The sequence below is a fragment of the Aegilops tauschii genome, chromosome 1 (genome assembly GCF_002575655.3).
Source record: "Aegilops tauschii subsp. strangulata cultivar AL8/78 chromosome 1, Aet v6.0, whole genome shotgun sequence".
NCBI classification, from domain to species: Eukaryota; Viridiplantae; Streptophyta; class Magnoliopsida; order Poales; family Poaceae; genus Aegilops; species Aegilops tauschii.
In genome coordinates, this window is record NC_053035.3 from 189,549,081 (window position 1) to 189,573,846 (window position 24,766).

Genomic DNA, 24,766 nt, shown 5'->3' on the forward strand with positions numbered 1-24,766 from the left:
TGTCAAAAACAGAATAGTCTGTCGCAGTTTGTAGACATCGAATACTTCTGGAACTCCAAAAATTCTGAAAAGTTAGGACAGTCTGGGAAATTTGTATACCAATCTTGTGCAAGAAGAATCAGATCAAAATCACGCTTCTGTAAAAAAACGAAAATTATTTTTCTGGGCGCAAAAGTTTCTTTTTTCAGCAAGATCAAATCAACTATCACCGTAAGCCATCCCAAAGGTCTTACTTGGCATAAACACTAATTAAAACACATGAACACATCTAAGCAGAGGCTAGATGAATTATTTATTGAAAAACATCAAGGAAAAATATTGGGTTGTCTCCCAACAAGTGCTTTTCTTTAAAGCCTTTTAGCTAGGCATTTATAGTTTTGATGATGCTCACATGAAAGACAAGAATTAAAGCACAAAGAGAGCATCAGAAAGTATGTGAAAAACACATCTAAGTATAAGATACTTCCTATGCATAGGCATCTTATAAGCAAACAAATTATCAAGACAAGCAAAACTAGGTTATGCAAGGAAGAAGAAAGAAACAATAACAATCTCAACATAACGAGAGGTAATTTAGTGACATGAAAATTTCTACAACCATATTTTCCTCTCTCATAATAATTACATGTGGGATCATAATCAAATTCAACAATATAGCTATGACATAAAACTTTCTCTTCATGATCCACATACATGCAAAGTTGACACTCTTCCAAAATGGTGGGATTAACATTAACTAAAGTCATGACCTCTCTAAACCCACTTTTATCAAAAATTTCATAAGATTTATCAATATCCAAAGTAGTGGGATAATTATTTCCTAAAGTTGACACTCTTCCAAACCCACTTTCAATATTATAGCAAACATATTCATCATGAGGCTTAAATAAATTTTCAAGATCCTAAGAAGCATCATCACCCCAATCATGATCATTGCAATAAGTAGCGAACATAGCAAAACTAGCATCCCCAAGCTTGGGGTTTTGCATATTATTAGCACAATTGACATTAATAGAGTTTATAATAACATCATTGCAATCTTGCTTTTGATTCAAGGAACTATCGTGAACCACTTCATAAATTTCTTTTTTTAGCACTTCATCACAACTTTTAGATTCACGAATTTCAAGCAAAACTTCATAAAGATAATCTAGTGCACATAACTCACTAGCAATTGGTTCATCATAATTGGATCTTTTAAAAAGATTAGCAAGTGGATGAGGAACTGGAAGTGCTATTTATCGACTAGAGGGGGGTGAATAGGCGATTTTTTATGAAAGTCTTCAAAAACGGGGGCTTGGAAGACAAACAGTAGAAATGAACCTATTGATATGCAGCGGAAGGTAGACTACACTAGACAAGCCATAGTCAAGTAAGCAATGAAGTGAAAGCACGAAGACTATTAGCAGCTAGGTAGTAAGGATCAGGATGGAAGATAGTATGAAGCCAAACAACAACAGTCTTCACACAGTGAAGCCAATCAGATCATGCAAGCAGGCAATGACTTCACGAAGAGATACTATAAGTAAAGAGAGGTAAAAGATATAACCAGTTGCTTGGTGAGGACAAGGATTTGTTGGACCAATTCCAGTTGATGTGACAACTATTCGTCAGGTTAGGGAGGCTGAGATTTGAATCAGAAGACCGCGTCTTCACCTTGTTCCCCTTGAGCTAAGAACACTTAGTCCTCGCCCAATCACTTTGGTAAGTCTTCAAGGTAGACTTCCAAACCTTCACAGACTTTGTTCACTAGCAATCCATAATGACTCTTGGATGCTCAGAACGCGACGCCTAACCGGCTGGAGGATTCACAGTCCTCAAGTGTAACAAGTCTTCAGATCACTTAGACAGAAAGACTTCAGTGATGCCTAACACTCTTTGGCTCTGGGTGTTTTGGGCTTTGTCCTCGCACGGATCTCTCTCTCAAATGCTTCGGAGGTGGTTGCTCTCAAACGACAAAAGTCGTGCACTAACTTTGAGCAGCCACCAATTTATGGTGTAGGGGTGGGCTATTTATAGCTAGGAGGCAACCCGACCTGATTTGTCCTAAATGACCCTGGGTCACTAAGGAACTGACACGTGCCCAACGGTCAGATTTCAAACACACGCGGCAGCTTGACTTGCGCTACAAGTAAAGCTGACTCATCCAGCTCTGGATAAGATTTGCTCTCATTGTCTTCACTCGAAGACGTAGGATTTGGTTGAGCATCACTTCAGTCACTCTGACTTTGTTCACTTGGACCCCACTTAACAGTGCGGTGGTTCCTATGACTCAATAAAGAAGAAAAGGAAACTGCGAAACAACTATGCCTTCGCGCTCCATAGTCTTCATGTGAATGTCTTCTCAAGTCATAATCTTCGTTGTGAATATCTTCACAAACCACCATTGTCTTCAATGTCTTCACACATTTTAGGGGTCATCTCTGGTAGGAAAACCTAATCAATGTGGGACTACTACCTGTGTTATCCTGCAATTCTCACAAACACATTAGTCCCTCAACCAAGTTTGTCGTCAATACTCCAAAACCAGCTAGGGGTGGCACTAGATGCACTTCCAATCTCCCCCTTTTTGGTGATTGATGACAAACTGGTTGAAGTTTTCAACGGGGATAAAAGTATGTGAAAGTGTAAGTATTGAGGCCTTGTCTTCATAAGTAGCAAAAGGCTCTCCCTGAAGATGTGCATATAAGAAGTTTACCTTTGAATGCAAATGCACATAGCAGGTTTTACTTTGTGGAGATCCTCTTCAACTTATGAAGACAATTCATCATGCATATAAAGATATAACAAAGATAATGACATGCATAATGAAAAATGGACGTCTACGGAATGACTTCATGCGGAATTTATCATCGCATCACAGAGTAGCAGAAAACGTAGCAGACGACCATCAAGTTTAAGTGTTACAACCCAAAGAACCAAATGTATCAAAAGATGAGAGTTGTAAACACTTGGCAAAATATAGCAACCACCCATAAGGACCCGCTTGAAGACTATCAACTCATATGCTTCTCCTCCTTTTGTCAGTAAGGACCAAACAGGTTTGAAGACATAGAGCATCTTCTCGTTCCCATCAGGAGTAGATGAAGGTGCAGGGTCAACGCTTGAGTTCGGTGGTGCGGAAGGGCCCGGTGCAGTGTCGAGATGCAGTGCAGCCATGGTTGGTGAAGTGGCGTCATCTTCTTCATCGACGACTCTCGCAACAACAGTTGCAGCTGAAGATGAATACTTAGAATCTTCTATTGATGGAGTGCGGCGCCAACTTGCATTGCGTGGAGGTCTGGAGTCAAATTTGAAGCCTTCTGTGAGGCCATCTTCGTGAAGATCTTCTTCAGGGCATAGCAATGTGAGACTCTTCCAAGACCGCCGACAGGCTTCATGGGCTACGAAGGAGTTCTTGGTGGCCAGGTTTCGGATGTGATTGATGTCCACCAAGATACTCTGCATCTGACGCTTTAGCCAGTCATGGTGGTTGTCCTGCTTCTGATGTAAGGCAACAAGAAGCTCTCGATCATTGAGAACGCGAGAACGCTTCCGAGGCCGTTGAGCGATTGAACTGGCAGTGGCTTCAGTGTTGGCACGATGTGGCTCACGCATATTGCCAGCTAGAGGGTAAGCAGGAGTAGCAGCGTTTGGAACATGAATTCCTTCTATTGGTTGCGTGAAGCTTTGACGATCAACATTATGAAGATATAGGGGTTCTTTGGCAGGCTTAGGGTAGATGGCTTCAACTGACAGATCAACCTCAGGCAGAAATACAAGATGGTTGCGCGCTGAGGGCTGATAGTCAACAGATGAATGAAGTTTGATCAGGCGCCTCACCCATGGAGCATAAAATTTCAAGCCAAATAGATCAACCCCAGATGCAGCAAGTTGTATGATGAAGAAATCCTTGGTATTGAATATGATGCCATTGACAATATAGAATACCAATGTCTTCATGGTTCCTTCAAGTTTGGCTTCAGAAGAATATCCCTTTACTGGCCATAGAGTACGCCTCAGAATGTGATAAATTCCGCGGGGCAAGTACTCGAGGTCTTTGACGAAGAATTCCTTGGGATATTCAGCATCTTGTGGCAATGGCTTCATCATGCTGAGCATCTGAATCATATTTGGCTTTGGCTTGTGAAAGATACTCTACAGCTCATTCCTGTGTAGCTGACAACCAGCTTCATAGAGCTCACCTGGAGTGGGCAGGGAAGTAAGCTCGATGAAATCTTGAGCTTTGGCTTCATGATGCACATCACCTGTCATCCACTAAAGGATCCAAGTCTTCGGATCCCTATTGTAGCCACGAATGTGAAGTGTGGCATAGAACTGCAGCAGAAGCTCTTCATTCCAGTGCTCTTTATCAGTGACGAATTGCAGAAGGCCAGCATCTCTAAAACAGTCCAGAGCTTCTTCAAGGCAGGGCAGCCCAGCAATAGCTTCACAATCAAGATGCATGTAAGGAAAGATCCGCTTTTGATTGTGTAGAACACATGAGTAATAGCTGCATTGCTGATAGCTCCAGAAGCGATCAGAGGAGATCTTTGGCTTCGAGTATGGATTTTGGCTCTGTCAAAGAATGTGTTGTGTGCCCTGAAGCTGTCCACGCTGAAAGATCCTGGCGATGTAGCAGCACCTGGAACCCTTGGCATCCTGGGCTTTGGCTTCTGAACCTGAGGCCTTTGCTCCACATGGTAATCATACTGTGGTCCGGGAGCTGTGGGAGGAACCAAAACAGGCCATCATACAGTGACAAGCTGGCCGCGATCACAGGCCTGTTCAATGGTGTGAGGCCTTGGGGGTGGAACAGTGGCTTCAGCATTCACTATGGCTTCAGGTTGCACATGAGCTTCAGGCACAACATTGGCTTCAGGATCCACACTGTCTTCGGCCATGACAACGTCATTGGCGTCAGTAGCGTTGTTTATGGCAGCCTCGGTGTTTTCAACCTCCATTTCTTCAATAACAGGAGGGTCAGGCATAGTCACATTCTCCTCGAGAATGACTTCATCAGTGGCAGGGGGTGTGGCAACTCGTTCTTCTTCTTCTCTTGTTTCTTGGTTTTCATCGGCTGATGCAGCCGGAATGTCTTCAGCAGCTTTTGCTTCAGACTCAGAGACATTCGCAGTAGGGGTGGCTTCAGGAAACACTTGATGTGCTACTGAGCTTTGTTGCGTTTCCCCTTCCGGAATGCTCGACATGGTGACCTATGGCCTAGGGCCTTTGCGAAGCCTGTGGAATGCGGGCGACACCTGTGGTGATGGAGTGGTCTGCACCATGTAGTTGTCGTCGTCAAGCACCGGAGTGGTGACTTGAGGTGGTGGAGTTTTGGGTGTCTCATCATGAATGGGGGTGTCTTGTTGAGGGCGATCGGCCCATGAATTATCCTGAGCAATTGGCGTCAGTGGAAGACAAATGCTGATGAGTTCGCTATTCGTAAGAACAGGCGATGATACCACTTGGTGCTCGAGTTGAGGAAGGACTTCATCATCTTCAACATTGTCTTCACGACCAATGTCTTCAACTGTGATGGGGTCGATAGCTGGAACTTCTTCATCTTCAAGAGCCTCTGTGAAAGCAGGCTCGTGGATCACAAGGCGACGTTCTTGGTTGGTGGAGGCTGGACGAGCAACAGAAATGGGCTCAACAACAAGGGGCTCGGTGGCAGCAGCACACTCTTTCTTTGAAGACTTTGTCTTCAGCTTCTTCGTTGATGGGGCACCATCAGTAGCATTCTTGTGCTTGCGCTTCTTGGCTTCGGCTTCAACTGCCCTTGCCTTCTTCAGTTCTGAAGCTACTGAGGGGACCTTAGGCTTCAAGCCTGTCATGCTGGTAGGGAAGACAATGTGAGGTGCTTCCTGCCTTGGTACTTCAGTTTGGGCCACAGCAGACTTCTTTTGCTTGGCAGCTATCTTGGGGTCGTGCGACTATGCCCAAGAGCCTTGCGCTTCTCAACCTCATTGTGTGCTTGAACACATTTATCTGCGAAGTACTTCATCTGCTCTCGTGAGCCTTTTGCTTCTTCACACTTCTTGTGAAACTCTTCCTTGAGGTCATGCTGCATCTTCTTGAAGATCTGAACATCTGCCACGCTGAGCTTGGCCATGTTCTTCTTCAAGTGAGCCTTCTCATAATCAATTTTGTTCTTGAGCTCAACAATCTTCTGAGCCAAGGCTAACTCATTAGCAATGGCTCCGTGGAAGGTGACGCTGATGTCCACAGGAAGCTGAAGATCATTAATGCTAATGCTCTGGTCGTCGAACCACTCATCAATGAAGTTGTTCAGTATATTGACGTCAAAGAGAGGCAGATCGTTGAAGATCTCCGCCTCTTGTTTGCTCTTGATCAGCATCTCAAGGGCATCATCACCAAGATCTTCATCGCTTGACAGATCAATGATATCATCTTCATTTTGCAGAATGGCAGCTGGAGTAAGTTCATGCCCAGAAATCTTCATGGGCTTCTTCTTCTTCTTGGACTTCTCAGTCTTCTTGGAGACACGAGATAAGTCTTTAGATTGCACACTGGGTTCAGGAGGTGCAGTGGCCAATGGCTTCACAACCGAAGCTTTTGGTGCGGCAGAGGGCTTTGAAGCCTTTGTCTTCTTCTTCTTTGGCTTCGCTGGAGCAGGCGCATCTTCAGAATCTGCGTCATCACCTGATTGCTCCACAGTGGCCCTCTGAGCAGCTATATGAGAAAGGAGGCCATCAAAATTGTTGAAGGGGCCGATGACATTGGGATTGGCATCACGTGTGCCATCAGCCCTAGGAGCAGATGGACCAGGGTGGAAGTTGAGTCCCAGATCCTTCTTGTTCTTCACAGTAGAATTTTTTGCGAACTGATAGTTGCGCTTGAAAATATTGTCTTCAAGACACCATAACATAGATGATGGGTCGGCATTTTCTGGCTTCGGTCCGCGAACCATGCATGGGTAGAAGCCTTGAGCAATGGCTTCGGACTTGGACTTGGGCTGCAGATTTTGTACAAAATATCTCCCCATGGGCGCTTGATTGCGTTCTTCTCTGCATATTCAGGGGTCACAAATCTGTACTTGAACCATTCCTCTGCCCAATATCTTCGAATCCATTGGATTCGAATCTTGCGCTAGCCATAGCTTTCTTCAGGATCTGTCTTGTACATTTTAAATAGATCTGGAGGCAAATCCTTAGTTGTATCTCCACGGCGCTGCCTGCCGCCTTTTCTTGCTGATTTCTCAGTTGCCATTATATTCAAACTGAATGGCTTCAAGACACTGAATGGCTTCCTTTTGCTGGTCAGACAGGAACTGGCTTCGGGAGAATTGATGTGACGCTGTAAGAACTCTGCAAATGAATGCAGACTATGAGAACCAAGAGATTCTCCCACGGACATGTACCTGTGATAGCATTGGTGGTGCGAGGGAAGGGGAAGAGGTCATATTCATTCTCAGAAGATTTTGAAGATAAATCAGTTTGAAGATATTGACCTCATAGTGCGAAGACATTCACTTATTTGATGAGAGTTGGTTCCAGATTTGTACAAATCCATGAATAAGTACAAGTGAGGAATCTAACTAGTTATGAAGCATAAGTGAATATACTTGGCATGATATGAGATGCAGATAAAGGCAGATCCAGATTTGGAAGTGAAGAAACTACTTTTGGTTGAAGTGGATGGATTTGACGGATCAAAAAGGCAGTAAAAAGTAAGTTTTATTTACCGTTGATGAACTGTTAGACAAGGTGGAGAGAGAGAGGTCGGGCAGTTCAATCTTCCACGCCCTAACTTGGCGGCGGAAGACACCTACGGCGGCGGCGGAGAGGACGAGGTCCGCGACGGGCGTGAGGACGTCATCGAAGAAGTCGCGGCAGCTAAGTGCTTCGTTTCCGGCGTCGACGCGAGCTAGCGGAGGCGCTAGGGTTTGTGCGTGGTGGCGAGGTGCAAGAAGATATAATGACCGCGGTGAGTTGTGTATTTATAAGGAAACGGACAACACAATGTAATTATGCAGGTGCCCCTAGTGGTTCACATCTGAAGGACACGTGGCCTACATACAACTCATTGGAAGTTGTTCCATGTTCCCACGCACGCCTGGATTGTCGGGTGGTCGTTCCGGCTTCTCTGGTATTCAGGCAATCAGGATATGGCATTAAAAACTGATTTAAACTTTTGTCACTTTGTCTTCTGCTGACAAGGATTCAGAGAAGACAATTGACAGGTTTCAATAGAATGCATATGATTTGGATAGATAGAATTTGAGGTAGAAGCACAGGGGGGCGGTCCGATCACATTCACTTAGATCAAGAAAAATTCAAATATGAAGAAATAGCTTGTCGGAGGAAATGGCCACGGGTAGCCTAACCGACTCCCCCTGGCTCTTCGAAAAATTATCAGGCCATTCGAGCCTTCAAGCATCCAGAGCTTAGGGCCGCCTTCCCCCGGCCGGCTATCCCCTGGGCCGACTACCAGAAGGCCACCCGGCCTCCGAAACCTTCCCAAAGAAAGCAACGAGATGGCCGACTCCAGGAAGCCGGCCCCAAGAGGACCGACTCCCAGAAGCCGGCCATGAAGAAAGCCGACTCCCAGAAGCCGGCCAAGACTGCACCCACCAAGACTGCATCCAGATAACAGTGATAAGACGGGGCATGGCCACAGTACAGCCCACTACCCCCGAATCCCGAAAAAGGCATGGCCACAGGGCGCCGTACGGGCCAGCCATCTCCCGTCCGGCGCGGCACTGTAGCCATGTCGACCTCAATGTCACCCACGACAGGCGCCAGTATGGCCCGCGGGCGGCGGGCCCCTTTAGCCAGAGAGACGCTCGAAGGCGGCCCAGCCTCCCCTAGTCGGCCAGGGGCGTAGCCGGCTCCCAATAGCCGGCTACCTCCCTCCCTCGAAACATGTGCCTCATTAAGGAGACAAGACGAGGTGAGGCTACAGTAAGACCCCTCAAGGCGGCGGCACTGTAGCCACGCTTACCTCGACAAAGCCCTTGTCATCAAAGGCGAAGCAACAGTAACCAGTCGCCGACAAAGCCCCCAAGCGATGGGGCCGGCCTGTCGGCCAAGAGGCCGGCAGCCGGCGGGACCCACCAGTGGGCGGGCCCCAATGGCCGGCGGAGAAGCCGGCGAGCACCGACACTGACGGCTGGGACCCGCGCCCAGCCGGATTACCATTGTACCCCTGGGGGTAGGCCTATATAAGCCCCCCGGGACACCCATGCAAAGGGTTGATCTCATAGAGTTTCACACACCACATAGAGAGAAAAGGAGAACTAGCCTTGCCCTTCTTCTTCCTTTAGCCAAACAGCTCAAGGAGCACTTGTAGCTACTTGTATTGATCTAGTGATCATGCAGAGACCCCGCAGAGCAGGACTAGGGGTGTTATCTCCACGGAGAGCCCCGAACCTGGGTAAGATCCGCCGGCGTGCATGTCTTCGCCTTATCCCGTTTCCAGGCACCGGCGATGTCTTACTGGCTCCCACGATGATAAGCCACCCGTTGGCATATGTCGCACCTACCACCCGACATAGCTATAAGTGAATGCTGTATAGGATAGAACACGAATATGTATATATCAGCATAAGACCAACTTAACATTGTGAAAATAAACGTGAATTCAAATCAATGTTGAAGACAAACCAAATGCGAAGACTATGCAATTGTGACGCCAATTGAAACACTTCAAACAGGAATTTGGTGGTGGCGTTACCCGCCGTATAGGAAGTATTAGACCCAGACACAGCGCACAATTATCATGGCGCTCCGAAGTCAAATTCCGTGTTACTGTATTCACACTTAGAGTGTATGTCTTCATTGATTGAAGATATACGTTACTTCGTGTGTTGCACATCTAAGTCATCAACATGCATAAGCGTTAGGATGTGTGTCCAATCACATGACATTTGAGGATTCTAAGATATTTAGCTCACATCGCAACTTGCAAAACCTTTTCTCATACAAGGGCTTCGTGAAGATATCTGCCAATTGCTCTTCAGTGTTGACATGAATGATGTCAATATCTTCCTTCATGACATGATCTCTGAGAAATTGATGACGGATCGGAATGTGCTTTGTCTTCGAGTGCTGGACTGGATTGTTGGCAATCTTGATGCCGCTTTCATTGTCGCAGTAAAGTGGCACTTGCTTCAGATGGATGCCATAGTCCTTGAGAGTTTGCTTCATCCATAGAAGCTGAGCGCAGCAAGATCGAGCAGCAATGTATTCAGATTCAGCAGTGGGGAGAGATACATAGTTTTGCTTCTTTGAAGACCAACAGACAAGAGATCGTCCAAGAAAGTGACATGTGCCTGATGTGGACAAGCGATCAACCTTGTCACCAGCATAATCAGCATCCGAGAATCCAACTAGATCAAACTCTGAGCCCTTTGGATACCATAATCCTAGTGTTGGGGTGTAAGCCAAATATCAAAGAATTCGCTTCACAGCTAAGTGATGGGATTCCTTTGGTGCCGCTTGGAATCGGGCACACATGCAAACGTTAAGCATTATATCTGGCCTAGATGCACATAAATAGAGTAAAGAACCAATCATGGAGTGGTATACCTTTTGATCAAACTCTTGACCATTGTCGTCGAGACCCAATTGACCTTTGATTGGCATTGGCGTTGTGTACCCTTTGCAGTCTTGCATTCCAAACTTCTTCAGGCAATCTTTGAGGTATTTCTCTTGAGATATGAAGATGTCGTTGCTTTGCTGACGGGTTTGAAGACCGAGGAAGAATTTCAGCTCACCCATCATAGACATCTGATATTGCTCTTGCATCATGTGCCCAAACTCATCACTGTATCTCTTGTCAATGCAGCCGAAGATAATGTCATCCACATAGATCTGGCACACAAACAGTTCACCATCGTATGTCTTCATGAAGAGAGTGGGATCCAGGGAACCATGTTTAAAGCCTTTGCTCTTCAGGAAGTCTTTAAGTGTGTCATACCAAGTGCGAGGGGCTTGTTTGAGGCCATACAGTGCCTTATTGATCTTGTATACCATGTCAGGATGTTTTGGGTCTTCAAAGCCAGGTGGTTGTGCAACATACACTTCTTCTTCAATCTTGCCAATGAGAAAACACTCTTCACATCCATTTGGTACAGGAGGATGTTGTGATGGTTGGCATAGGCTAGCAGTATGCGAATGGCTTCAAGCCTAGCCACCGGAGCAAATGTTTCATCGAAGTCAATCCCTTCAACTTGAATGTATCCTTGAGCAACGAGACGAGCCTTGTTTCTGACAACTTGACCATGCTCATCCTGTTTGTTGCGATAGATCCATTTGGTGCCTATGATATTGTGCTTGCGAGGATCAGGATGCTTGACCAATTCCCATACATTGCTCAGCTCAAACTGTTAAAGCTCTTCTTGCATAGCTTGAATCCATTCAGGTTCCATGATGGCTTCAACAACTTTCTTGGGTTCAGATGATAGAGGCTAAGGTGTCCCGTCTTTCAAAGAGATGGTGGCTATCGTTTTGGAGGAAGTCGACTTTGACGATCCGACTACGAACGTGCGAGGACGTCGCGCCTTAGCAATCGCTAAGCCAACTCCGAGAGGTTATTGACCACGCCGGAGCACGATCAACCTGACGCCGAAGGTCTGTTTCCTGCAGGCAAACGAAGAACAAGCAAGAAACTAAGATTGTAATCTGGATATAGCGAATATAAGAGGAAAGCTTTATTGATCAAGGTGGGGTACTGTGACGCCTTTCTCTGGTCGTTGAACACAAATGAAGTACGCGAAGTTGCAGCTATGGGGAAGGGGTCCGAAACCAACCCTGTCTCTTGTTTGCCCACATATACGGACTCTAAAAACAGCCTATACTTATGTATTTCGAAATTACATGGGCCTGGCCCAATAATAAGTTGACGCAGCACCTAAAATAGCCTCTGGACGAAATTTATGAAGTGGCATCTTGTATATTTCGTCCAAGGCTTCATGCACTCCTTATGGTGGCTTCAAAGTCCTGAAATCATCACTTGTAACTCCGTTCTTGTTCCCCTTGCGCATGCCATCAACTCCATGCTTGTTCTTGCTCCAATGTTCATCCTTCTCCAAGCTAGGCCCTTCATTTGTAAGCAAAACAAATGTATCCAATTTAGGCAGCATCATATTCTCATGAACATTAGAATCATTACCAAGAAACGAAGTACCTGATAATTTAATTGGCGTGCGCGAGCTCTAGTAATTGGTCCAGTATGTATAGCAGCAGGGGCTGTGGGTGTAACAATGTTATTGATGTCCTCATCATCCTCCCCTTCTTGAAATGAAGTCGTCCTCGATGGAAGCTCATCTTCCTCAGCCAAATAAGGCTTCAAATATACAATGTTAAAAGTGGGACTAACCCCAAAATCTGCAGGTAGCTCAAGTTTATATGCATTATCATTTATTTTCTCTAACACCTTAAAAGGACCAGCAGCATGTGGCATTAGCTTTGATTTGCGCAAATTGGGAAATCTATCCTTACACAAATGTAACCAAACAAGATCTCCAGGTGCAAACACAACATGTTTTCTACCCTTATCTCCAGCAAGTTTATATCTAGCATTCATACGCTCAATGTTTTCCTTAGTTAACTCATGCATTTTCAAAATCAATTCAGCACGTTGTTTAGCATCAAAATTAACCTTCTCCGAAGATGGAAGAGGCAACAAATCAATAGGTGCACGAGGTAGGAAACCATACACAATTTCAAAAGGGCACATCTTAGTAGTAGAATGCAACGAACGATTATAAGCAAATTCAATATGAGGCAAGCATTCTTCCCACATTTTCTTATTATTCTTCAAAACAGACCTAAGCATAGTAGACAAAGTTCTATTGACTACTTCAGTTTGTCCATCAGTTTGGGGGTGACATGTAGTACTAAAAAGCAGTTTAGTCCCCAACTTAGCCCATAAACATCTCCAAAAGTGGCTAAGAAATTTAGTATCACGATCTGAAACGATAGTATTTGGCACGCCATGCAAGCGAATAATTTCACGGAAGAACAAATCAGCAACATTAACAACATCATCGCTTTTATGACATGGTATAAAGTGTGCCATTTTTTTAGAATCTATCCACGAAAACAAATATGCTATCCCTCCCCTTCTTTGTTCGAGGTAAACCTAAAACATAGTCCATAGATATATCCTCCCAAGGAACACTAGGTACAGGCAAAGGCATATATAAACCATGAGGATTGAGTCGTGACTTAGCTTTTGACATGTAGTGCAGTGAGCAACAAAACGCTCAACATCCCGTCGCATCTTTGGCCAAAAGAAATGTGTAGCAAGTATATCCTCCATCTTCTTCACGCCAAAGTGTCCCATTAGTCCTCCTCCATGCGCCTCCTGCAACAACAAAAGACGAACGGAGCTAGCTGGAATACATAGCTTGTTAGCACGAAACACAAATCCATCGTTAACGACTAACTTGTTCCATGTTCTCCCTTCTTTACAATTCTGCAATACATCTTTAAATTCAGCATCATGCACATATTGATCTTTGATGGTCTCCAAACCAAATATTTTAAAGTCAAGTTGTGAAAGCATTGTATAACGACGAGACAATGAATCAGCAATAACATTTTCTTTACCCTCCTTGTGTTTAATGACATAAGGAAAGTCTCAATGAATTTATCCCATTTAGCATGTCTACGGTTCAGTTTTGCTTGACTTTTAATGTGTTTCAAAGATTCATGATCAGAATGTATAACAAATTCTTTGGGCCATAAATAATGTTGCCATGTTTCTATGGTCCGAACAAGAGCATATAATTCTTTATCATAAGTAGAATAGTTCGGACTAGGCCCACTCAATTTTTCAGAAAAGTATGCAACAGGTTTGCCATCTTATAATAACACACCTCCTCATCCAATTCCACTAGCATCACATTCAAGCTCAAAAGTCTTATTAAAATCAGGAAGTTGGAGTAAACGAGCAGGTGTCAACTTATCTTTCAATACCATGAAGGCTTCTTCCTGTGCGGTACCCCAAACAAAAGGCACATCCTTCTTTATAAGCTCATTGAGAGGTGCATCAGTGGTGCTAAAATCTCTCACAAAACGCCTATAGAAACCAGCGAGTCCAAGAAAACTCCTCACTTGTGTGACCGTTTTGGGCTGCGACCAACTCTCAATAGCTTCAATCTTGGCTTTATCAACTTCAATTCCCTGTGGAGTAACAACATAGCCAAGAAAAGACACTCGGTCGGTGCAAAAGGTGCACTTCCCAAGGTTACCAAACAAACGTGCATCACGTAGAGCAATAAAAACAACACGTAAATGTTCCAAATGTTGTTCCAAAGATTTGCTATAAATCAGTATATCATCAAAATAGACTACCACAAATCGTCCAATGAAAGCACGTAAAACTTCGTTCATTAATCTCATGAAAGTACTAGGTGCATTAGTTAACCCAAAAGGCATGACTAACCACTCATATAAAACAAACTTAGTTTTAAATGCAGTTTTCCATTCATCTCCCAATTTCATATGAATTTGATGGTATCCACTATGCAAATCAACTTTGGAGAATATTGTAGAGCCACTCAATTCATCAAGCATATCATCTAGCCTAGGAATAGGATGACGATAACAAATAGTAATATTATTAATGCCTCTGCAATCAACGGACATACGCGACGTATCATCCTTTTTAGGCACTAGTATAATAGGAACGGCACAAGGACTAAGAGATTCACGTATATAACCTTTGTCGAGCACCTCTTGTACTTGACGCATAATCTCCTTCGTCTCCTCTGGATTGGTACGGTATGGTGCATGGCTGGGTAGCGATGCACCGGGAATTAAGTCAATCTGATGATCAATCCCTCGAATAGGTGGTAATCCCGGTGGCACGTCTTGTGGAAAGACGTCAGCGAACTCCTGCAAAATGTTAGTAACAGCATGAGGCAAAGAGGAAGGTACGTCGTCGAATGAAAATAATGCCTCTTTGCACACAAAAGCATAGCAAACAGATTTGTTGAAATCTAGATCATCAATATCAGATTTGGTGGCAAGCAAACATGCACTTTTCAATTTAATTTCAGAAGCAACACTAGATGGTTTATTATCACGCTTCATTTGTTGCTCACATTCTTTTGCCACAATCTGATTTTCACTCTTATTTTTCTCCTGTTTTGCTTTATTAGCTCTATTAATATCATCTTTCAAAATGGAATCAGGAGACATAGGAAGTAAAGTGATATGTTTACCCTTATGAACAAGAGTATACTGATTGTTTCTACCATGGTGTCCAGAATTTTTATCAAATTGCCATGGTCTACCAAGTAATAAGGAACATGCTTGCATAGGTACCACATCACAATCAACATAATCAGCATATGTAGAGACACTAAAATGCACACGAACAGTACGTGTTACCTTAACCTTGCCGTTGTTGTTGAACCATTGGATGTAGTAGGGATGTGGATGTGGTCGTGTGGTGAGAGACAACTTCTCCACCATCTCCATGCTAGCCAAGTTGTTGCAGCTCCCTCCATCTATGATGACGCGAACAGAACGTTCCTTCACTACTCCCTTTGTATGGAACAAATTATGCCTCTGATTTTGCTCAGCTTGTGTGACCTGCACACTCAAAACACATTGAGCAACTAAACATTCATACCTGTCAGCATCTTCAGGAGCCATGTATTGCATCTCATGATCAGAATCGTCTCCACCGTGTTTTTCATGTGTAATAAAAGCCAAAGTCTCCTCATCATAGTCACTAGTGGACTCATACCCACCATCCTAAGTAGCAATCACCACACGCTGAGATTTGCATTCTCGCGCATAATGACCTCTTCCCTTACAAAGATGACAAATAATATCACTTGTGTGCCCTGTTGATGCCATGGAAGAAGAAGAGCTCTGTGCAGCCCCACTAGGTGTGCTCTTGGCAGATAGTGGTGGTTGTGCCTGCTTCCAGGAATCACGGCTGGAGGTGGCAGCTGATGGAAGTGTCGGTGCAGTAGAATGTGTGGAAGTAGAGGATTCACGCAGTGTCCATGATGAAGGTCGACCTGCAGAAAAGTTAGTCCGCGCCAATGCCTGTCGAACCTGCACTTCACGTTCAGCTTTACAAGCAAGATGGAATAAACGAGTGATATTATTATACTCCTTATACTCTAGAATGGTCTGAATCTCTCTATTTAATCCACCCATAAAATGTGCAAGCATAGCTTCATTCTCCTCAACAATACCACATCGAATCATGCCAGTTTGTAATTCCTGATAATATTCTTCTACAGAATTTTTTCCTTGTCTTAGGAGCTGCAATTTTTGAAGTAATTCACGTTGATAATAAGGTGGAACCCAACGAGTACGCATAGCAGTTTTCAAAGCAGCCCAAGTAGCTGGAATGGGATATACTCTACAATGTTCAGACCACCAAACACATGCAAAACTAGTGAAAGCACAAACAGCAGCAGGAACACGTCTCTCCTCAGGATATTGTAAACATGTAAACCGTTGTTCAGTTTCTAACTCCCAAGTAAGATATATATCAGGAACATATCTACCCTCAAATGATGGAATATTCAAATTTAGTTTAGGAAGATGGTCATGAGCTTGTACCTCAGGTAGTGGTGCAGCCCTACCGTTGCGATGATATGCATGAGGACGACCTGGTGGTGGTGGTGCTGCTGGTTGCACGTAGTTCTGATTTTGATCAACCTCATCCTCGTAATGGTCCTCCACCTCTGCAGTAGTAGCAACAGGAGCTACAGAAGCATCAACAGTAGGTACACCGGCACCAGAAGTTTGACCAGGCTCAAGGGGAACGCGCTGTGCTCGTCCCACTTGATTTGGAAGGTGATGCTGTTGTTGTTGTTGTTGTTGTTGTTGTTGTAGAGGTGCGACAGGTGCAGCAGGCGGTGGAAGACGCGCAAGCAGTTCATTAAATCTGTTATCGAGCTTTGTTTCGAACGTCTTCTCAAGGCCAGTGATCTTCTCCATGGCCTCTTCAAAATTGTTCAGCACATCTTGCACCTGTTCAGTCATCATTTGCTGAAACTTATCATTAAGCTCCTTGTTCGTTAAGTTCTCCCAGTCAATCTCGTCGGCTTGTGATCCTGGCATGGTTAGCAGAAATAGAAACACACAAGAATATGATCCTACAGACTACTAACAAGTGGTGGTGGTGGTGGGTGTCACAAATCCGTCGAGCAAATCTCAAATTTGTACCAGTTCTTACCCAGCAGCAGGCGGTGATCAGCAACCGATGTAGTCAAAACTCTCAAAGCTTGGATAAAGCGATTACCAGGGAGAGTCAAATGCACGACGTAGATATCACTACTAGGAAAAGGCCTACTAATGGCGCACCTAATTTGGCCATTAATGGCGCATTAGTGGTGCGCCATTAGTAGCACGCCATTAGTATATTTTACTAATGGCGCACCACTGGTGCGCCATTAGTATCTGGTATACTAATGGCGCACCCCAGATGCGCCATTAGTATATACAACAGTGCGCCATTAGTATGCCTCCCAGGGGGCCATGTATACCCAGGTGCTTTGGCATACTAATGGCGCACAACAACAGGATGCGCCATTAGTAACTTCGGCATACTAATGGCGCACTGTTTAGTGATGCGCCATTAGTATCCTTTGGCATACTAATGACGCACTATGATGTGATGCGCCATTAGTATGAATATTAGGTTTTTTTTATTTTTTTATTTTCTGTTTTTTGCACAGGTTACAAAATGTATAATTGGACAAAATATAGACAGCACACATCAACAACAGATTCATCGAATACAATAGAAGATTAGTCTCTGAATACAATTCATCATTTTAGTCTCCGAATACAATTCATCATATTAGTCTCCGAATTGAAAAGACCGAACAAAGATAGAACATTATATTACAAGTCTCGAGACCGCGAGTTTGTCTTCACATTACAAGTCGATATCGATCATCTAAACTACCATCACATAGAAGAGAGCTGCGGTCATCACGATGAGCATCATCACGATGAAACTCGTCTTCATCCGGTTCCTCCAACGCTCCCTCCCCTCTCCCGCTAGATAGCGGGCGTATCTAGATTCGGCCTCCGCCCTAGTGGCGTACCCTTTGTAACTGTTACCGCTGAATCGGTGAACCTGTCTCCGACACTCCTCCCAGTCGTCGTAGACTCCGGGAACCTTACCCTTGTACACGACATACCACGGCATCGCTATGCAGTAGCCAAACGAAACGTTAGTACCAATTCACAGACAATACATAAGCAATATATAAGTATGCAAGGAACAAAGTTTGTTGTTGGCCATGTTTCTCTCTAAATAGGAACAAAGTTTGGTCAAAAAGTTGGTTATTGTCAAGGAACAAGATCATGGTCTCATCATTTAGGGTTTGTCGACACCGAGGCATCCTAAAAGCTAAGCTTTTATCATTGAGGGTTTTTCGACGCCGAGGCACCCTAAAAGCCTAAGCTTTCATCATTTAGGTTTTTATCGACACCGAGGCACCCTAAAAGCCATGCATTAGTCACAAGTACGCCGGGGCACTTGATCCTACTTAATTAACTACTAAGATACCCCGGCCCATGCATTAGTCACAAGTACCCCATATGTCCTATTTTTAGCAAAGTCATGCTAAAATTCACGGAAAATTTGAGCATGACCTTTGCTGAAAATAGGACATATGGAGTACCCGAATTTGCCGGAACGGAAGTTAATCGACATTCCGGCAAACTCAAGGGCCTCTCGGGTGGACAAGGCAAAAAAGGCCTCCATCACAACATGGAAAATACATTGGCATGTGAAGAGGTGAAACAATATATGCATCTCCAAGCAGTATCATTCAACATTTTGGACAAAACACTACAAGCAACATGAGACACTGAAAACAATTGCTACCAATGAATCTACACTTCTATAACAAAATAAATCAGAAACTTAGTCTGTCATCATTAGGCAGCCACCATTAGTTATTCCGTTATGTTAAAGCAAATAAAACAGAGAATTGACTTGTGCAATCTGCAGGTAGCAGTAGCAGGGACGCGCAGGTTACTGCTGGTGGCATCCGAGATGTTTCACGAACGTCGGGTGTGTGCCAATGTATGCAAAGAATTGAAGATTGAAAAAGTTTCGAGCTACGCTGGAAGTTGATTGTGTGATGAGCTTCTTTTAAACGACAGTCGCTTTCAGAAAGAGATTGTTTGGTTTTTGTAATAGACTAAGTAAAGTTGTTGGAGTGAGCTGATCTCTTACATGGATAGCTTGCTTTGGTTTGGCTGAGAGCCATCCTTGTCGCTTTTACATGTGTTTGTTTTTCTTAGCTGAACCTGACAAACCTGAGGGTGCATCATCATATTTGTAATGACTGAAAATATTTACTTCAGGAAATATTTACTACTGTAGTTTCTGTTACAAACAAAAAAAAGACTGAAGTTTGTCCTAGCTATATTTCAGGATGATTTTTCAGTTGCTCATGCTTTTTACAAATTGTAGCTACTGTTTTTTATACCTAAACAAAATTGCCCTAGCTATATTTGCTACTGTTTTTATACCTAATTTTTTGCTACTGTTTTTTTAATTTGCTACTGCTTTTTTTTATTTGCTACTGTTTTTATACCTAAACAAAATTTCCCTAGCTATATTTGCTACTCTTTTTTTATTTGCTACTGTTTTTATACCTATTTTTTTGCTACTGTTTTTAAAATTGCTACTATTCTTTTAAAATTGCTACTGTTTTTTATACCTAAACAAAATTACCCTAGCTATATTTGCTAATATTTTTTATTTGCTACTGTTTTTACACCTAATTTTTTTGGTACCATTTTTTTTAAATTGCTACTGTTTTTGCTACTAACCTAATTTCCTAAAAGATTTCTAACTTTGCTAACTGTGCTAGATTTGCCCTAAAATTTACCGCCCTAACCCTAAAATTTGCAAACCCTACACCCTAAAATTTACAAAGGGGAATGAGGAGGCCGGAGGGGGAGGGAGAGGTGGGGGCAGTACCTGAGGAGGCGGAGGAGGCCGGAGGGGACAAGGAGGAGGTCGGAGTGGCGCGGCGGTGGCGCGGACGAGGAGGAGGGCGAGGACGAGGATGACGGGGCGGCGGCGTCGGGAGAGGAGAGGGGAAGGGGATCGAGGGCGACGTTGAGGGTCGAGGAGGAGGTCGGGGCAGCGGCGTCAGGAGAGGAGAGGGGAAGGGGCAGCGGCGTCGGGGCGGAGACGAGGACGATGGGGCGGCGTCGAGGCGGCGGGGCAGCGGCGTCGGGAGAGGAGAGGGGAAGGGGATCGAGGGCGAGGGAGAGAGAGGGGATAGGTTATCTTCCAACAGGTACATCCATACTAATGGCGCACCTCACCCTGGTGCGCCATAAGTACATCCATACTAATGGCGCACCTCACCCTGGTGCGCCATTAGTATTTTTTTTGATTTCTGCTCAAGCCAACAGGTTATCTTCCACCTGACCTGATCCACACCAAGTTCCCTCTACTAGCTCGACTGGTCAGCAGCCAGTTCTCACACCAGGAGGTCCTGGGTTCGATTCCCAGGCTCCACAATTTTTCTATGCATTTAAAATGTTGTTTGATATTTATTTGTGTTTAAATATGTTCAAACTTGTTTAATTAATAACAGTAATATTTTTTTATAAGACAGTAATAATTTTTTTAAAAATATCATCAAACAGTAATGCCGGTGGAGCGGGGGAGGGTGCGCGGGGTGCGGGGGGCCGGTGGACCGGGGGGTGCTCGACGGCGAGGGGGACCAGATCTGGCGATGTGGGATAGCGATCGAGATGGAGGGGGATCGAGATCGAGTGTCCATGAAATTTAAAAATATTCATGATAGTTCAAAAAGTGCCCATGAAATACAATCGAGAAATGAAGGCTACGATTTAAATACAATCGATCTTAGCTAGCTATCTGTTCACAATCTTCTTGCCCTTATTTTTCGCAAATGGAGTTCTTCTGTGGAACGGACGTCCTTTAGGTAGGGTGGTCCTGCTTCTTCTTGTGGTGTATGCTGCTACTTCATCATCGTCGTCATGTTCGATTCTCGGGTCGCCGTACTTGTCGAAGTCTTGCTCATTGGCTACTCCATCCATTCCGATGATCTTCCTTTTCCCTCTCCTCACGACAACACGACTGGGCTTTGACGGGTCGGTAATGAAGAAGCATTGGTCAACTTGGGAAGCCAGTACCCATGGCTCATTTTTCGCGGTGACGTTTGCGCGTGCGGTCTTGGATTTGGCTTCGGGTATAACCATGGTGGTGAAATACCGGTCTTCTTTTAGGACGCTCTTGGCCCATCTGACACGGAACATCGGGACCTTCTCTCCAGCGTAGCTCAGCTCCCAGATCTCCTCGATCCTTCCGTAGTATCTGTCCTTGTCGTTACCGGTGTAGGATTCCATCGTTACCCCGGAGTTCTGATAACCATCGCTCTTCATGTCCTTGGCCTCGGTGTAGAATGTGTAGCCGTTGATATCGTACGCCTCATAGGTCATCAGGTTGTGCTCGGCGCCCTCTGACAAGGCGAATATGAGTTGTTCTTCCGCGGAAGAATCCTCATGTAAAGGGTACGACAGAAGCTTCTGCTTGAACCAACGCGTGAAACATGAGTTGTGCTCTTTGAGTATATCTCCGTCCGTCCTCTGTTGGCCTCGGTCATTGTACGTCTTCTTAATAAAGGTTTTGTGCTCTACCACCCAAGGATCGACCACGTCTATGTGTTGTAGCGCGACTAGATTTGCTCTTTCAAAGTCGGCGAGTCGACCCTCGAAGTCGACATGCATTTTGCGGCGACCCTCACGGTGACCCCATCCAGCGAGCCTGCCGAGGTGCCTGTTGACGGGCAGACCAACGGGGTTCTCGATGCCTAGATAATTCGTGCAGTAGGAGATGCACTCTTTGGTCAGAAAGCCCCTGGCTATGCTTCCCTCTGGACGTGACATGTTGCGAACGTATCCTTTGATGACACCATTCATCCTTTCGAACGGCATCATGCTCTGCAGGAACGTCGGCCCGAGTTGGATGATATCATCCATGATATGGACCAGCAGATGCACCATAACGTCGAAGAATGCGGGCGGGAAGTACATCTCAAGCTCGCATAGTATCACCACGATCTCTTCCTGTAGCCTTCTGAGTTGCCTCACGCCAACAGACTTCCGAGAGATGACGTCGAAAAAGTTGCATAGGCCAAATAGCGTTTCACGGACGTGCGCGTCCATGATCCCACGGATTGCAACTGGAAGTATCTGCGTCATCAGCACGTGACAGTCGTGAGACTTCATCCCGCTGAACTTCAGCTTCGCTAGGTCTAGGTATCTTCTTATCTTCCCCGCGTAACCGTAAGGAAGTTTTACTCCTACGAGGCAGGTGAAAAACTGCTCGATCTCCTCCTGACTTAGAGTGAAGCACGCGGGAGGGTAGTCATTTCCGGTCTTCTTGGCCTTTTTGCCTTTGCGACGACTTTCCGTGTCCTGCTTCGCCTCATCATCATCATCATCATCATCATATATAGCGTGAAGCTCCTGCCTGATGCCCATTGATTTCAAGTCTGCCCTTGCTTTCGGCCCATCTTTGGTCCTCTCTGGCATGTTGAGCAGGGTACCAAGCAGACTCTCGCACACGTTCTTCGTGATATGCATGACATCAAGGCTGTGAGGCACACGGTGGATCTTCTAGTACGGCAAGTCCCAGAAAACAGACCTCGTTTTCCATACCTTCAGCAGCGGCTCTGGCGCCTTTCGCTTCTTTCCCGGCTCTGGCGCCTTTTGCTTCTTTCCTGGCAGTGGGCAGTCTTTCCAATTTTTCAACAGCTCGTCTATTTCCTCGCCGCTCCTCGTACGCGGGCGTCCTCGGGGTTCGGTTTCACCATCGAATAGATCCTTGCGTTTTCTCCACGGGTCATCATCGCGAAGCCACCTTCGATGTCCCATGAACACGGTTTTCGAAGACCCGGGATCTCTATCTGTAGGGACCAGACCTCAAATGGCCTGTGCTGCTGTGCACCAGTGTCATCCCTGGATCAGTAATGCTGACACGCACAGTACAAATGGAGGATTTATAACAGAGTAGCAATCACACACTTATTACATCGAATATCCCCGAAGAGATTAAGTATGATAAACATGGCTTAAGGCCATCTAACAACGATAACAGCGGAAGACTTGGAAGATAAGTGAGTCCATCAACTCCAGCGGCATCACTGAGTATAAGACCACGACCTAAGGCACCTTACTCGTCGTCTGAAACGTCTGCAACATGAAACGTTGCAGCCCGAAACGGGTCAGCACATAGAATATGCTGGCAAAGTAACACATAGAGAGCAATGAACAATAATAATGCTATACTATATGCATATATGGCTGGTGGAAAGGCTCTATGGTTACAGTTTTGCGAAAAGCCAATTTTATCCTACTGCAAAGGAATAAATTTTATTTAACTATCATGGTGGTTGAAACATTGAGAAGGTACCTCCAACTCAATCCCAATTAAGTATCATCATTAACCCAACAAAATTATTTATAAGTATCACGGTGATGAGATTCAAATGATAATCCAGGTACTAGATACTCAAGTTGTCCATAACCGGGGACACGGCTAATCATGATCAGTTTGTACACTCTGCAGAGGTTTGTGCACTTTCCCCACAAGACTCGATCGCCTCCGCTTGATTCTCGCACTGCATGATGTTTGAGAAACGGATGACCGAGACACAGTCTTTCAGGAACAATCACTCTTTACTCCGGGTCGACTGGTACACCTACTTTCCCCTACATCTGCTAGCCCACCTCTTCAAGAGATCATGTAACCTACTCAGCTATGCTAGAGCCCATAATAGCTTGTGGCTGCACACGGAAGTTTCTAGCATGAATAATCTTATGATCCCTTTGAGCCTGGGTGGCGGACCTTATACATACAGACAACACTGGGTTCTCCAGGTGCCTCAATCCACCCAGATGTGAGTTTTAGTTGCCACCTTAAGTTGAACCATTATTAAACATCTCACATCTGTCATGAATATCACTCAAACCCAATCCACGTCTACGAGCATAGCATGGCAATATAACAGCAACGTAGAAGTAACTCCCAAGGGTTTGATATAGTAAAGCAGGTAATAGGTACTACCTCAACTACTTCCTAGATACCCACCAGTTTTTTTTAGATCCTAATCATGCAATGTGTTTGGAGAAAAGATCTAATGCAATAAAACTGGGTATGAACGGAATATGATCAAAGTGTTACTTGCCTTGCTGATGATCCGCAAAACCTAGCGAGTCGAAGTAACAAGCGGCACACTCCGGGTACTCTATCGCAAACAAACAAGCATACAATCAGTACTCAACTAATGCACAGGTAAAACTCAAATGAAAGATCCAACCAGAAGTTTCAACTTAAGAACTCCGGTTTGCAAAAAGAATCAACTCGAAAGAAGCAACGAAGGTCAAACGGCGAAAGAAAGAAACTCCGTTTGCTAATCTGGATCTAGGTCAAATTTTACTGTAGCAAAAACTTGTTTGAGTAGGTTAAACGGAAAGAGAATTTCGAGACGAAACTCTAGGCGCTTGAATCGCCTGATTCCGATAAACGAGCGAGAAGTTAAACAGATTCGAAGATTCGATCAGAAATCGGATCTGAGAAAATAACGAGAAAATCCGACGAAAAAGAAAAACGGACGAACGGTTAAATAACGGACGTTCGTTAACAGAGAAAAACCGACGAACGCGTTCGTTAAAACGAACTGTTCGGTGAACGCTCGCGAAATAAGAAAACCGAAAAAAAACCGATCTAGGGTTTTTTTTTAAACGAAGGGTTTTTTTTTACAGAAAACCGG